At 40.0% G+C, this 15,294-nt stretch overlaps 1 protein-coding gene and 1 long non-coding RNA gene across 2 annotated transcripts in view; both read left to right on the plus strand.

Moving 5' to 3' along the window:
* The window catches only part of LOC104966470 (low-density lipoprotein receptor-related protein 1B-like), a 1,038,955-nt gene that overhangs the window by 888,243 nt on the left and 135,418 nt on the right, over positions 1-15,294 (plus strand). The gene's annotated exons all lie outside the window — the stretch shown is intronic.
* LOC104965886 (uncharacterized) lies at positions 8,282-9,899 on the plus strand. Its single transcript, XR_800597.1, has 2 exons — positions 8,282-8,444; positions 8,935-9,899. It is a non-coding gene; the product is annotated as an uncharacterized lncRNA (long non-coding RNA).

Genomic DNA, 15,294 nt, shown 5'->3' on the forward strand with positions numbered 1-15,294 from the left:
GAGGCTCTCTGCTCAGTGAGCTGGCTTACTGGTGTGGTTTCCGGGTCGGCGATACAGCGAGAACAAGCGAAACTCATCCTGAGCACACACAAACACTCACAGCCGAAGTAAAAACAATAAGTGTGGCTTGATATTGAGTAAAGGTTTATAACGCTGTGAGAATGGGTCTGCAGAGAGCATTTCTCCACGATCCCAACTCGTCTATTAGCAACCAGGGAGCTCTATGCAAGTCAATGGGACTCCCTGGCCGTTTCTCAATGTCGAGTATACCTGCTGCTGCAGAGCCATTATTTCAAGTATACTACGTCATCGAGTGGCGCCGAATGCTGGGCATTTAACATGCATTTAAACAGGCCTTCTGCGCCACTCGATGACGTAGTATACTTGAAATAGTGGCTATGCAGGTTTACTCGACATTGAGAAACGCCCCCCGTTAGTTGAAAATGTACGCTAAAGGTCCCCCCACTGCGTTTGATAGTGACGCTAAGGGATCCTGGCGTGTGAGGAGCTCCGCGGATTGGACGTCATGTGGTTCCCGGAAGAAACAAATGGAAAAAGAGAAATGTCCAACGAGGCGTTCTGGAGCAGCATAGACAGGTCTTCTCTGTGTTAGAGTTTTACTCCCTACAGGGTGTACTTTGAGGGTTTTGACTCTGCAGACCGTTCACATGCAGAAAAACCTTCATAACACACAAGGGGACGGGGAATAACCGGAAAAGCATGACATGGGACCTTTAAATGTTTTATGTCAACACATTGTGCATAACTGTTTTAGGTTAGTTGAAAGCAATAATGTTAAGTTGAACCTAATATGTTTTATTTAAACTTGATATTATTGCTTTCAGCTAACCTAATATACGTAGTTATGTTAAATCTGTTGACTTTACACATTCAAATAAAATCAAAAGGTTTGACTTTGCAAAGTGTCAAATGACAAGACATTACCTAAAATGTTCTCAACTTTTACGTATTTAGTTTTTTATGAATGATACATTTATAAGGCAGGGGGATAATTTAACCTTCTTCCTTAATAGTTCCGACTTTAGTTTGTATGTTGTCAGGTCAGGTGGTCAGGATTACTACACAGATGTGGAAATGAATGTTAAATAATGACAAGTTGTGTTAATCATGAGGTAACATCCAATATTGTTCAGTTCCAGATACCAGTGACTAAAGATTTGTGTAGATACTGTGATCTGTAAGTGCACACTTTTGGAGCTATATATATATTGATTTATGTTATATAATAGTACATACTGTATTTGCCACTGTTTTTGTTTATATTAGATTAATCACTATTTACTGTCATTATTTGAGTTATTTAGAGCTTATATTTGGAAGGTGGTTTGTGCACCAGGTGATTATGTATATATTGGAGACAGGTTGTGTGGGATTGTGGCTCCAGAGATGGCAATTGTTCCTTTCTTCAGGGCAGCACAGGTGTCGTTATATTTATATTATTGTGCTATGATTTTACTGGTCCGACCCACTTGAGATCAAACTGTGGCCCCCGAACTAAAATGAGTTTGACGCTCCTCTCGTATAACGCTTCCAGCTGCTGTCATCAACACTTCTGTTTCTTGTTTTCAACTCTCCTCTTCCTCTCACTCCCCCTCCTCTCTTTCCTCACCTCTCCTCTTTACCTATAAATAGCGCTGCATGCTTCTCCTCCGCAGCGTCTACACCCCTCCGGATGTTTTCCCCTGGGAGAGGCAGGCAGGCCTGGGCAGCATTGTAGCCGCTATTCACTCCTCTCCCCTGGGAGGACGATGGGCCTCAGCTTCCTCCACCCTCCATCATGCAGCAAACACTATGCCTAGCAGGGAAATACAAAAGCAGGGTCCCATGCTCCAGCCTGGTAGCACCTGCTAAAAAAAGATATGAGGGATTGTGCCGGGGTAAACCGAATCATTTCAACAGACACTTCACTGCCCACTCTCTCTGGCACACTCTTGTTCTTTGGGAAAAGGGCTGAACTCGGGCGTGTTAACATCGCATGCTGCTGTTTTTCACTTGAGTTTCTTGTGTTGGAAAAGCGCTGTCTCTAGTGCATTTTGTGCTGATATTCTGGAAAAAGTTGCGCGGTGCACCCTCGCCTCATTTTGAATGCTCTGGCAGTGATGATGATGTGTGCTGTTGTGTCTCCGGTGTGACAAGACTTACAGAAACAGCAGATCCATGCATGTTGAATCGGAAGTAGCATTTTTGGGATACCTGTGTTATTTTGTTTAGCCTAGTACAGCTTTTGGTGTTGCAGCAAGCTGATTGTTAGTCAAACCTTTGCACTGTTGTTGAGAAGCTGTGATCAAAACACGAGTTATTTATAGACAAGGACAATACGATCTTATGGTTAGTTTGATATCGATTCTTCAGTAAACTAATACATTACAATTCTGTTGTCTCCCAAAGCATCGATCTGGCAAAATCAACAAATCAAAAATGGATTAACTAAGTAATTATTTCATCAAAAGAGAATCAAGCATGGGACAGTCCTGTTATTGTGGGATACTGCAAGAAATACGTGACAAATCAAGTCTTCAATCTGCCGTCCTTGAGTCCTCTGAGGCCTCTGCTACGTCTGATGGAGGCGCCAATTTGCAGCCTTTAGAGTCTGTGTGTTTATATTCTCACCAATATGAAATGGTAACATCTTCTTTTGCTATTTTAATCTGCCCAGCCTCTCATCTGCCACTGCTTTAGTTTCGCTCGCACGCACGCACACACGCACGCACACACACACACACACACACTGTTCTTTATAGCTTAGCTTATGAATTGGATAGGGAAAGTAACAAGCCAAAACAGAAGCTGGCTACAGACGCTAAATGTGAGATATTGTGCAATATAATTTTTTGGGCCAGTTTAGCCTTTATCAGAGACATATATTATAGAGTGGGGGATAGAATGGAATAAGGCAAGGCAAGTTTATTTATATACCACCTTTCGACACGAGGCGATTCAAAGTGCTTTACAAAAACATTAAGAGCATTAAGAATTAGTGCAGAATGGCATTTAAAAACAGTCATTAAAAAGCAAAGAGAATACAAAAAAGCCAATATATGAAAAATATTAAGAGCATTAAGAAATCATGAACTCCCACACATTCACGGGGCTTGCTGGTGTGAATAAGGCTGGATTCGAACCTGCGTCTACCACAGGAATGACCGACGTGGGATTTGGAAGATAATTAATATGCCTGGAAAGGAGAATAAAACAATTTCTGATAGGCCTACACATTTGAAGAATGGTATTGCTGGGGTTTTAAAACAAATATATTAGCAATATTTTGGCCTCTATATTTGTCAATAAAGTGATCTTGAATGAATCGTTCTGACCGTTGCAACTTTTTTGATTGAAAAAAAAAACCCATGCCCACTTTAATTCTGCTTTTTACAGAACACCCTCCTCCTTAGCAACAGTCAGTTCTCCTTAGCAACAGTCAGTTCTCCTTAGCAACAGTCAGTTCTCCTTAGCAACAGTCTGTTAGCGAAAAATAGTAGACCTCTGGAAACTCAGCTGTCTAATAAATCATATACATACATATAGATTTGAGAAGTTGATGAAAATGTAATAACACCAAACTTGCTATACCGTATTTGTGTGTATTTCTAGCTGGTTTCGAAGTTGGTGCCATACGATCACCACTGTAAATCCCATTCCCTGCACTCACCATATCTTAGGAGGGTTCAGCTTTTTAAAAAAGAGGACGTCTGCATAACAGTGTCATGATGAGCCTCTCCAATTTCCTCTCCCTCCGTCCCTCTGTTCCGCTTTCTCTGCACCAAGAACAAAATGCTTACACCACACTGGAGACGCAGAGAGGAGTGGAGAGCCTCTGGGGAGAGAAACTTCAGGGAGAGTTTGGAGAAAGATGAGAGAGGGGGAGGGAGGAAGGTTAGTGTAGGTGTGGAGGTAACGAGATGAGGTTTTAATGATCACTGTGGGGAAAATAGGCCACTGCTGCAACAAGAGGATACAACGACAAAAAGAAAGAAAGAGTGTCAATGGTGGAAAGACACCGCTGACCAAAGCACAGTTTTAGGGTTAGGGTTAACTCAGCATGTTAAAATACATGTATGGAAGGGTATAGAAGTGTGTGCAACTGCAATACAAGGTAAATGAGACCGAAGCATTCATTTAAGCTATTTATTACACAGCTTAGTTGAATACTGGCTTCCGATTGGTCCATTTGGACCTTCCAGAGATCTGCTATTATTCGTTGACAGACTGCGACGATTCTAAGACTTTTTCATCATTGAAATATAATATATAACATGATTTTGCTTCGTTACTGTAACTAGATACAGGTTTGTTTTTGGTGTTAGCGCTGCAGGTTACAAAACATTACATTTATTTTTGAAATCAATATTTATAATTCTTCTGACCACTGTGGATAGCATCGCATTGAATTCATGGTTTCTCATTTCTGGTTTTAGCGGTTGCCATCACTTAGGGTAATATAAGCTGAGCTGTAAGCAAGTTTTCTCCCACCATATGTCGTAGCCACATGAATGATTTTGTTCTCGCTCCGAGAGCCCCAGGAGTCTGTAGATTAGTTACAAAAAGCTGTAATGAAAGGTGGTAGAATATATGCATCTTATACACAAGGTTTTCATCTGTCAGAATATGAGAACCAACTGTAGGTAGCCCAAACTCAGTGTTCTAATAATGAAGTTAAGATATAACCACTGGAAACACAAGAGCAGATCATTCTCCATTTTTCTGGATGGTGCTCAATACACAGTAATGGTGACAATAACTTGGCATTTTCTCCTTGGATAGACGTTTATTTTCGTAATGCACTCTGTCATGGTAATCTATATTTGGCTAACAGTTCTTTATTCATTAGATTCATATTCCCTAGCTTCTTATCTTTCGATTGATACCACAACAATGCATGTAAGCTTTATGGTTGGCAAGCTACTCCTGCGTCGATGAATTCTACTTGTTCTAAAATATATGTAAAATGTGTTTGCTGCAGTGTGTGGTGCTTAGTGGTGTTTAAATGAGGTAATATGAGGTCAGTAAGCGCTGTGGTGCCATAAAACAATCAGTCGCCTGCTGTGGTTTTGATGACCTGATGGCAAAATGAATTCATTTAATGACATTAATGAAGGAATCGTGGTTGAATGTGGATCGTTGACATCTGGATCTGCCCTAATAAGGTTAGCCTAATGGACGCATCGTTCATCATTTTCATTATTATCATTATCCTTATTTCCCAATCCGACCATTGCCATCCAGCTTCCCCTAATACTCTCACTACAGGACTGTGTAATTGGATAGCTGCCGTCTTACAATGTGATACGACCATATATGAAAAATGGAACAGGTTACAATCTTAATATAAGCACTGTATTTCCTTTGTCTTCCTATTTAATCTGTTTAGTGTAAAGTGCCTCATTCTGTTGATATAGGCAAGGCAAGTTTATTTAAACAAAAATTAAAATTCAAAGTGCATATAATGATCTTGTTTTTGTTTATCAAATATTTTCTTTGACATATTCTTGCTGATGTAAAGAGAAGTAAACTCTAGGTATTACACAGCTTAGTTGAATACTCTATCCTGATTGGTCAATTTGGACATTCCAGAGGTTGTTCATTTCCGCTAGCAGACCATTGCTAAGGAGAACAGACCGTTGCTAAGGAGGATCAAGGGTTATGGCTAGAAAGGATCCGTCTAGTGTAAATATGACGTCACGTTCTCGTTGTAACTCTCGTTGTAATCGGAGCGGCTCGGAAACACATCTACAGCAGTAACATGATGCAACATACACATTAATGCAGCAGCAATATTAATAGAGAAACATCAGACATAATAGTAAAACACTGCAAGGGAACATTTTATTGCACCAGGAGCTATCTTGGGACTTTTACTGCGACAACGTTGACTTGCCTGTGAATACAAAATAAACCATAGTGTTGGTGATCTACAGTGTTGTCATTCTTCTTTGAACACCAGCAAGACCGCTTTTGAACAATCACACTCCCGGTCATTGACATAATTAATAGATAGTTTAGCTTCTCACCATCATTTGCTGTGGCCAACTGATGTTAACGATCCTAACTGAAAGGCTGCCGGCCAAACGTAAACATTCAGCCACGTGACATTCAGCCGAACTCTCGCGAGAGTTTTACACAAGACGGATCCTTTCTAGCCATAACCAGGATCAAGGGACTGTGTGCAGTCATATCAATCCGCAAAAAGTAGTCCGATCAATTTCAAGTCAGCTGTAAATAACAAACATTAGTTTTCTCCGTCGGAAAACACCATGGAATACTTTTTTTAAATACACATTTTTATATTTGGGGAGAGCAGGAAAGGTGGATTCATAATGGCTAGAATGTCCCTGGTAAAGAAAATAAATAAAGAACAAGAGAAGGAAAGAGGATAAACGACAAAGCGCTGGACGTCAGAGAAATCAATAGAAGAAGACAGACAGGAAGTAAACACCAACAGCAACACAGTATTATGGGCTCTGTCAGTGTTAGTGATCATTTTAATAACAATATCGCTTAAAACCAACATTGTTAGTCAAGTTGTTGGTTTATTTGGTATTTATTAACCCTTACCATGCTGTGATGAACCACAGGATGTTATAACAATGCAGAAAGTCAGACCTGATGGGAGTTCTGTCCTACTGAGATTAATACACACACACACACACACACCCACACCCACACACACACACACACACACACACACACGCACACACACACACACACACACACACACACACGCACGCACGCACGCACACACACACACACACACACACACACACAGTTTGAACTTTATCTAACTGTAATTGAGTCTGATTATTTATTTAATTAAAACTGCCTTAAATAATTTAAAAGCAGCAAAACCATTTCAAAAGTACTTACAAAATGAATTCATATGATAAATACATATTTTCTACGTCACAGTTGTGTAAAACGGTGTTCTTTTATAGCAAACCATTCCATATCATACATGACTTACAGATGCTTCAAAAGTTATAATAATTGATAGATACATTCGTGAACAGATAACATGGGTCTCATACGGCTTATATTATAACGTGTTATAGCAGACCATTCATCAAAGGTTTATTATGCATGCTAAATCATTTAAAAGTATAATTCAGAGATTTTTATTTACCAGTTTGCAACAAAATACCCGTTAACAGAATATAGATGTGACTAGGGGAGAAATGAGGCTGGCATAACGTGTGGTGACATATGTCCGGTCTGGAGACAGCAGCAGATATTCTGTGCATTGGGTGTGATCACAGCTTGGAGTTTGCTCCCATGTGTTGTGATTTATTCACAGCACATTTGTCATCCAGAGAGTTGTTCCCTGTGAAATGAAAGGGATTACCGACTGAGTGTTTCACTGTTTACCGAACGCCAAACATAACTCAGAATATGGGGAAACTCAACATATGAGAGCTCAATATGAACAGGTTTAGGGAGGAACGGGATTATTGAATCAGGGTACAAAAAAAGAGAACTGTATTCCCTCACAGCTACATAACAAATATGTAATCAGACTACTGAGATACAGATAGTGTTTGTTGTAAATCCAATGTTCTCTCTTCTCTGTGAGCTGTACTGTTCTGTAGGATAATACTTTAAGTTATTTTCTAAGGTCACATTGTTCGGTCTCACATAAAAACAAAAACACATCCTATCAATTTTCTCTTCACTTGTATTTATTTGCATTGCATTTTATATTGAGGAAATAAATCAGGGTGCATTCCTTTTATATTCCGATGCTTGGATAAGGTTTACTGATTGCATTTTTTACAGGTAACTCTTAATTGTAAACCTCCCTTACCTGCCTCTGAACGGAGATTTGAAATGCTTCCAACAAATAATCTCTGACTATTGAAAAATACGTAAAGAAATTATAAAAAAATAGGCAACATTATCTTGTTCTCATAATGGGACTGCTGGGAATTGGCGTTAGGACTTTGGAGCAAAACAAAACTAGAAAAGGATAAAAGATGTGTGTGTGTGTGTGTGTGTGTGTGTGTGTGTGTGTGTGTGTGTGTGTGTGTGTGTGTGTGTGTGTGTGTGTGTGTTTGAAATGTGAGAGGGGAGGATGGGGTGTTTTGGTGGAGCTGCTCTCATCTCTGTGAAGGCTTTTATCGTCTCCTCTGGTCGAGAGAAGAGAAGGAGAAGCTTGTTAGAGAAGGGAAGTGTTGATGAGATAATTACACAGCTGTCAAAGTCCCTGTCTGGACCAAGAGCCCTCAATGTGTGTGTGTGTGTGTGTGTGTGTGTGTGTGTGTGTGTGTGTGTGTGTGTGTGTGTGTAGGTTTAACAGGGACTGGCGGTACCATAAGGAGGAGCGGGTTTGGATCACTCGGGCTCCGGGGATGGAGCCCACGCTGAAGACCAACGCCTACGAGAGAGGGACCTACTACTTCTTCGACTGCCTCAACTGGAGGAAGGTGGCGAAGGTACAAGACATTTAAAAAGTTATTTATTTATTCCTGACACACAATCATGTCAAAGCGTATGTACTCTCTATTCTAAAGTCAGAAGATTATCCAGGCTTCTTGTAAATCTTTATTTCTATCATTGTTAATGAACAGCTTTAATGTGAGAGAAAATCTGTGTTTTTTAATGTTACTTTAATCTTGTACATTTTCTGCTTTTATTTCTTGGAGATTTAAATTGAACAATTTCCTATTTGTTCACTTTAATCTCAGAATATTAACTTTCTTATCTTGAGTTTTTTCTTTTAAATTTAGCCCGTAAATCTCAGTAATTATCTTTTTGTTATTGGTGAGTTTGCATTTCACACATCAAAGTTATTCTCATAGTTTTTTCTCTAAAACATACAACTTGAATCTTGGAAGTATTTTCTCTGAAATTCCCATTTATTCCTAGTTAGTAAATGTTTCTCCTCTGTTTCATAAATCTGACTTCCTCTCCGTGTGTTTTCAGGAGTTTCACCTGGAGTACGAAAAACTAGAAGAGCGGCCTCACGTTCCCTCCACGTTCAACTACAATCCCGCCCAGCAGGCCTTCTGATTGGCTCTACCTCCTCCTCCTGCCTGCTTGCCTGCCTGCCATTGGTCCTCCTGGATGTCAATCATCACCTTCTAGCCCCGGCCCCTTTTAGGTTTCTCCACCTGCACACACTTACAGTGAATCTGGCCAGGAGACGACTTCCTGCTCTCTCTAAACACTGATAGACTTTATGATTTTAACTTTTGTTTGTTCCTTACCTCATTCTCTGTTTACTTTTTATTTTATTTCCCAACCCCCCCTCCATGTGGACTTAACGCCAGCACAGTACAACACACACACTGTAAATAACTGTCCATCTGATCCTGTGATTCCTCTTAAAAAATTGACTATTTTTGTCTAGAGAAGCTTTTAAAAAAAAATTAATTTTAAACAATAAAATCACCTGTCAGCTGGATAATTATTTCACACACTGTGTCACAGCTCTCTGATCTTTGGCAGGAACAATATCTCCAGCAGCATCACACACACACACACATCAGCAGACAGCGGAGAGTCAGGAGAGGAAATGCAATGTACATTGTAGCACTATTTCATAATAAAAGAAGAAAAAATATCTTTTTTTGGTTTGTTCATATCATGTGAAGATTTGTGTTAATTTTTAAAGATTTATTTTGTTTATTTTTTAATTAATGAGGTCAAGTTTAGCAGCCAGAAACACAGAGACTCACTGAGCGGGATGTTTGACATTTAAAATGATTTGCACTTGTTTTTTGAACATCCTTTAAAAAGTGGGATGTGTCATAATGCCTCTGATTGGATTTAACAGAACAAATGTTTAAATGTTCGCACATCCCTTTCACATGGACGCAGCTCTTTCCCCGTTTTCGCCTTTTAATTTCATTTTTAATTTCATTATTAAAGCTCCCTGTTTCTCCTCCTGTTTCTAATTTTTATATTTAAGTTCTACTCCTTTTCCATCTCCCACATTATATGTCTTTTTTTCTGCCCGGCAACAGTCTGGACCAATCAGAATGCAGGAGTGACCTTTCACGAGAACTTACTGACATTTTTGAGAAATTCTCTTTCATGTCGATAGTTAAACTCTCCAGTCTGTACGCTAACTATGAATCTAGCACCAGGACATATTAGCTTAGCATGAAGACTACTTTTTACTTTTTATACAAATTAAACAAATACAGTTAATCAGCCTTATAGTTGCTGGTAGGTGGATTTTGTTAGCGCTAAGCTAGCTTTGTCCTCCTGTTTCGAGTCTTTATGCTAAGCTAAGTTAGCCGGTTGTAGCTTTATTTTTACCATACAGACATGAGAAAGACAATAAACAAAATTCCCTAACCTTTACTTTTAGGCCACGTCTACAAGTATACAGATATTTTGAGATAGCTTATATGTTTTGGGCGGTATTAAGAAATACTAAAATAGAAATTTTTGTTTGGGTAAGATATTTCAAGACTGAAGCTTTGAGGATAATTTTCAGACGTTTCAAGTATACGAAGATTATCAAATAATTGAAATACACAGTAACATCTATAGATAATCATTTTTGGAGAAAAAACTATCCTAGAGGAAAAGTAAAGTAGAAAAATAAAAACAACATTTTCCAGGTAATATCTGTATACACGTAGACATGCCTTTAAAGTTATCGACACTCAAAACCAACATAAAAATCCCATTTTCTTTACGTTAAATACCACATTTTTTTACTTTTGAATTCCCTCCAGGAGGCACCAATGTACATGTATGTGTATATATATATTTAAATATATATACACATACAGATAAGGCAGTATTTTTAAGAAGTCTGATTCGAGGAGTGCTCCCCCTGCTGGTAAACGATGCAATACTTCCACCAGGAGACGGTTTTTATAGGGGACCAGCCTCGACTCCGCCCACAATCCACCACAGCCAATCAGTGGCGACCACCGGTTTTTTGCTCCCATTCACAGTGCAGCAGCAAAAAAAGAGCCAAGGACACGCCCACTGAACCCCATGTGACCCGCTCTAGAGGAGATCTGATTGGAGGACGAGGACTGAGGCACTTGGCCGTTTTTGGCTGTTTTATTAAATATGGCAGCTAGTGTTTTAATAGGAAAAAAGAATAAAATATTCTGGTAATGAAACTGAAGGAGGACTCGTGTGTTGTTATTACGAGGTTGTGTTTGTTTGTTGGTCTGTGTGGTGGTTCATTTATTTGTTTATATTAAGCGTCTTTGAGCAAAAGCGCTATACAAATCCCATGTATTATTATTATTATTATTATTATTTGTGTTTAGAAAATGGATCAGAAATCTTTCATTTGTCCTACAGCTTTTTTGTTAGTTTGTTTATTTTGCTAGGTTTTTATTTTATTTTTTGTTGGTTTGTTTGTTTATGGGTCGATAAAGAACCCGTACAGTTTGAATCTGATCTGGCTGATGCAGGAATTACTTTTCTTTGTGAAAACAGTATTGGTGGAGGTCGCCATTCATTCACCTTCGAGTTGTTCTTTATTATTGTGCGTAAAGCTTTTTTTTGCAGGACTGAAAAGTTACTGAAGAAGATTTCCTCCTGTTTTCGACTTCTTGTCTTCATCGCTTCTCAAAAAGATGATTACCTGGAAACTGAACTACAACACAGGTAAGTCTTCATCAAATGTTGCCACTGTTATTTATGGTTTTATTCTTACCCTTTTTGGTTACGCTCTTTGGTTTTCAGGCGCCTGGTTGTGGGTGAAAAGATGGATACGTTCTGTTCTCTGTGTGTTCTTGCTTTAGTATTTGTTTGTTTTAGGCCAGAACGCGTCACAGTGAACAGCCACTTCATTCAGTGGGAATCTGATGTCTTTGCACCAAATTCACACCTTTTTTTTTTACATCAAATTGTTTTATTTTATGGCCCAAACATTTCGATTATTGTGTTTCAGTAGTTCCTCCACATGAGGGCGCCGTGTGTAAAGGAAAGAACAAAATCACATCAATACATTCATTCCATAAAGATCGAATTGTTATTTTACAAACCTGGAAATCAGCTGTGATTACTTTATTATGGATTTACATGTTTACAATTTTGGTTATTTTGTATAGTAAGACAATTTAGTGTTCCCCAGATCTGAGAAGCGTTAAGTTAACTCCCAGAAGTATTGATGCCTTTTTCATATCTTCGCATTCAAACTTTGTGTGTTTGGGACATCAAAAAATCGATTATGGCAAAAATCATAATCTCGATCATTTGGGTCGATAATTGATATCACGATTATTAAAAACGATTATCCATTTACTTTGAAAACATCCATTAATTGCATTTTTTTTTGAAAAGTATGTTTTTAACAGTTGATTACCCTGAACTTTAAGTATAATTCAACTGAAAAACAAATAATAATAAATTAATAATCGTTTTATTTAGATTAAGTTGTTTTCATAATCGTTGCAAGCCAAAATCGTAATTGCGATTAAAATACGATTAATTGAGCAGCCCTAGCTCACACACGCACGCATGCACACACACTCACACACACACATACGCACGCATGCACACACACTCACACACACACACACGCACGCACGCACACATACGCACACACACACACACACACACACACACACACACACACACACACACACACACACACACACACACACACACCAAACTGTTTCTGTTCCCCCCCTCCCCTCTCTGTTGGATTACAGAAGGTGCCAACTGGGTGATTACTCGATGCCATCTCCCTCCCTTTCACAAAATGTAATTAATGTAATACTTAGTGTGGCGCTGCAGTGATCAGACTATGCGGTAACCTCCTAACCTTCATGTTCTCAGTGTCTCAAATGCTTCCTTAAGTTACTTTGCAGCCAGATTACAAAATATTTAAATCTGTTACTTCACATTACGCAAACACACATGCATATATATATATATATATATATTTATACATCTAGAAGACAGAGAGTGTACAATAGTGTATGCTTAATTCATAGATGTCATATACATATATATTTAATAACTCCGATGGATGTATTTTTGACACATCACAGGCTAAGCAAATTGACCTTTCAGTATCCTCTCCAACAGCTCATACCTACTTTTTCTCTTGAAATTAAAAGCCCAATTTGATGTCAATTTTACTGTCAATTTATTCTGCCCATCTGCCCCTGAAATATTTATACCTGTAGAGAGGAAGGTTGTTTCTGCTTAAGCATTCAAAGCCCTTCACTACAGCACCCAGCTGGTGTTGGAACAACTCAATGAGGGGCAGGCTGTTGGGTGTAATGACTACATCTGAAAAGGAAAAGAGACTATATAAATTAGATATGAGGGGATTAGGTCCATGGGAATGACCTGCTGAATCATGAATAGGCTATTCAAAAGGAAAGAGGTAGCATGGACAAATTAGAAAAATAATTTGGTGTCCACGATAATGGTGCCGATGAGTGAGTGTATTTGCACACAGCACAGTTCCATTAAAGATTATTGAAAACACACCCGCGCACACAAACAATTTTATCTTTGATGACCTTTTATGGCGTTGTCATCCTTTCATCCTTATCCAAAGCAATCTCATGTCACATCAATGCCCAGGGTGTGTGCCTCTCAGAGTTATTTTCCCAGAGTGGAAATATGAGAATGCAAATCCACTGTGTTTACAATGTTCATACTTGTCAAACTGTAAAAGGTCAAGTCTCTTGCTTCCCCTGTTGCTGATCTAATCGGTAAAACATAAATCCCTACCTCTACATTACAATGGCTCACAAGAGGCCTCTTGAAGAGACACATACGTAAAAGACAAATGAAGCTCAGCGCAAGTTCAGGCAGGAAGACCTATCACTTCGTATTGCACGTCATGGCAATACTCGCTCCCTTCACTAAATGATGGGGAGCGCCACTCCTCAAGCTAACCTATCACTTCCCTCCATTCACAAGCCTAATTATCGCACCTGTTAATCCCTTCTATATATGCTCTCCCCTTTTCCATCAGCTGTCTTCCAGGTGTCAACGCGCAAGCAGCAGCAGGGCTTCGTCCCAGCTCCAGGTATATATTCATCAGCTCCGCAGTCTTGCGGATTAAGCTACAGGCGGCGTTCCCCAGTTGGCTAGCAGTTCTAGCCGGCCACCCCGCAAACCCGGACGCGGAAGGAAAAGACAAGGACATCGGGCTCCACAGAAGTTCCTCCGGCTTAATGGAAAGTGGCTACTTCAGGCAAACAATTGACGCACGCCTTCAGTCGAGAGAGAGCATCACTGGCATCAGGGCCGCTCTAATGCGGCGCTTCCGGCTTCACGCGGAACGGGCCCTCATTGCTCGCGAAGCTTCACCCATTTCTGGCTTCAACTACAACCCCTCTTGCAGGCAGGCAGGGCATCAGGCTACATCCCATCGAAGCTACTTCTCCTCTCGGCTCAGTAGCCAGTACTGGACACTAAGTGCGTCATAGACGGCTAGCAGGTTCAGTGCACAGCAGGCTTGCCTCCTTTCCCTGCGCCTCACCGCTAAAACAGGCAAGAAAAGAGAAGAGGAAAAAGAGAGGAAGAAAAGAAAAGAGAGAGAAGAAGAAGAGCAAAGAAGAAGAACAAGGAAGAGAAAAAAAAGAAGAGAAGAACGAAGAAAAAAGGAGAGAAAAAGGGAAGAGAAAAGAAAGAAAAGAGAGGAGGAAAGAGAAGAGAATAAGGAGAGGAAAAAGAGAGAAGTTCGTTTATGCATTGTTGCCTTTAGTTCAGGGTTAAGGTGAGTTTCAGGCAGCTTCGGGTGTAACGCGTTACAGCATGGAGTTATGCAGTTCGGGTACTATACCCGTGACGCAAAGCTCATACACGTGAGCGAAAGCCCCGCGGGGCAACTTAGTGCGCACAAAACAACACACCGCCCCCCCCCTTTCCAAATTCATAGTTGCAGGCGTGAGCGTGGCCAGTGTAAGTACGGAAAGACCAGGCATTAGTCTATAGTGAGAATTTTGAGTCCTTATACCATTGTAATAGATAAAAACCCCAACGTGCAAAACGACAGGGAATAAAGAATACAATTTTTTGACCAACGGTGACTACCGGTGTGGTTTCAGGTTCTTCACCCAACTGTAAAAAGACTTACGCCAACGGTTTACCGTTGGACGGTTGGCCAAATGGACAGCTCGGCGGACTATATCCTGTCGAATTAGTCGTCAAATTAATGCGGTGCACTCTGCATCTACGACTACGACCTACACGACCAACCCACTAATCTGACAGAAGATAGTAGAATTGTACTTGTAAGAGAAAGAGGGACCTTTCTTGGGGGTTTTTTTGTGCCTACCGTCGTAGGCACCGACACAGACTTCGAACTTTTGACGCCATGAATGACCTGTAACACCT

This window comes from Notothenia coriiceps, unplaced genomic scaffold (genome assembly GCF_000735185.1).
Source record: "Notothenia coriiceps isolate Sejong01 unplaced genomic scaffold, NC01 NC01_scaffold00037246, whole genome shotgun sequence".
NCBI lineage: Eukaryota > Metazoa > Chordata > Actinopteri > Perciformes > Nototheniidae > Notothenia > Notothenia coriiceps.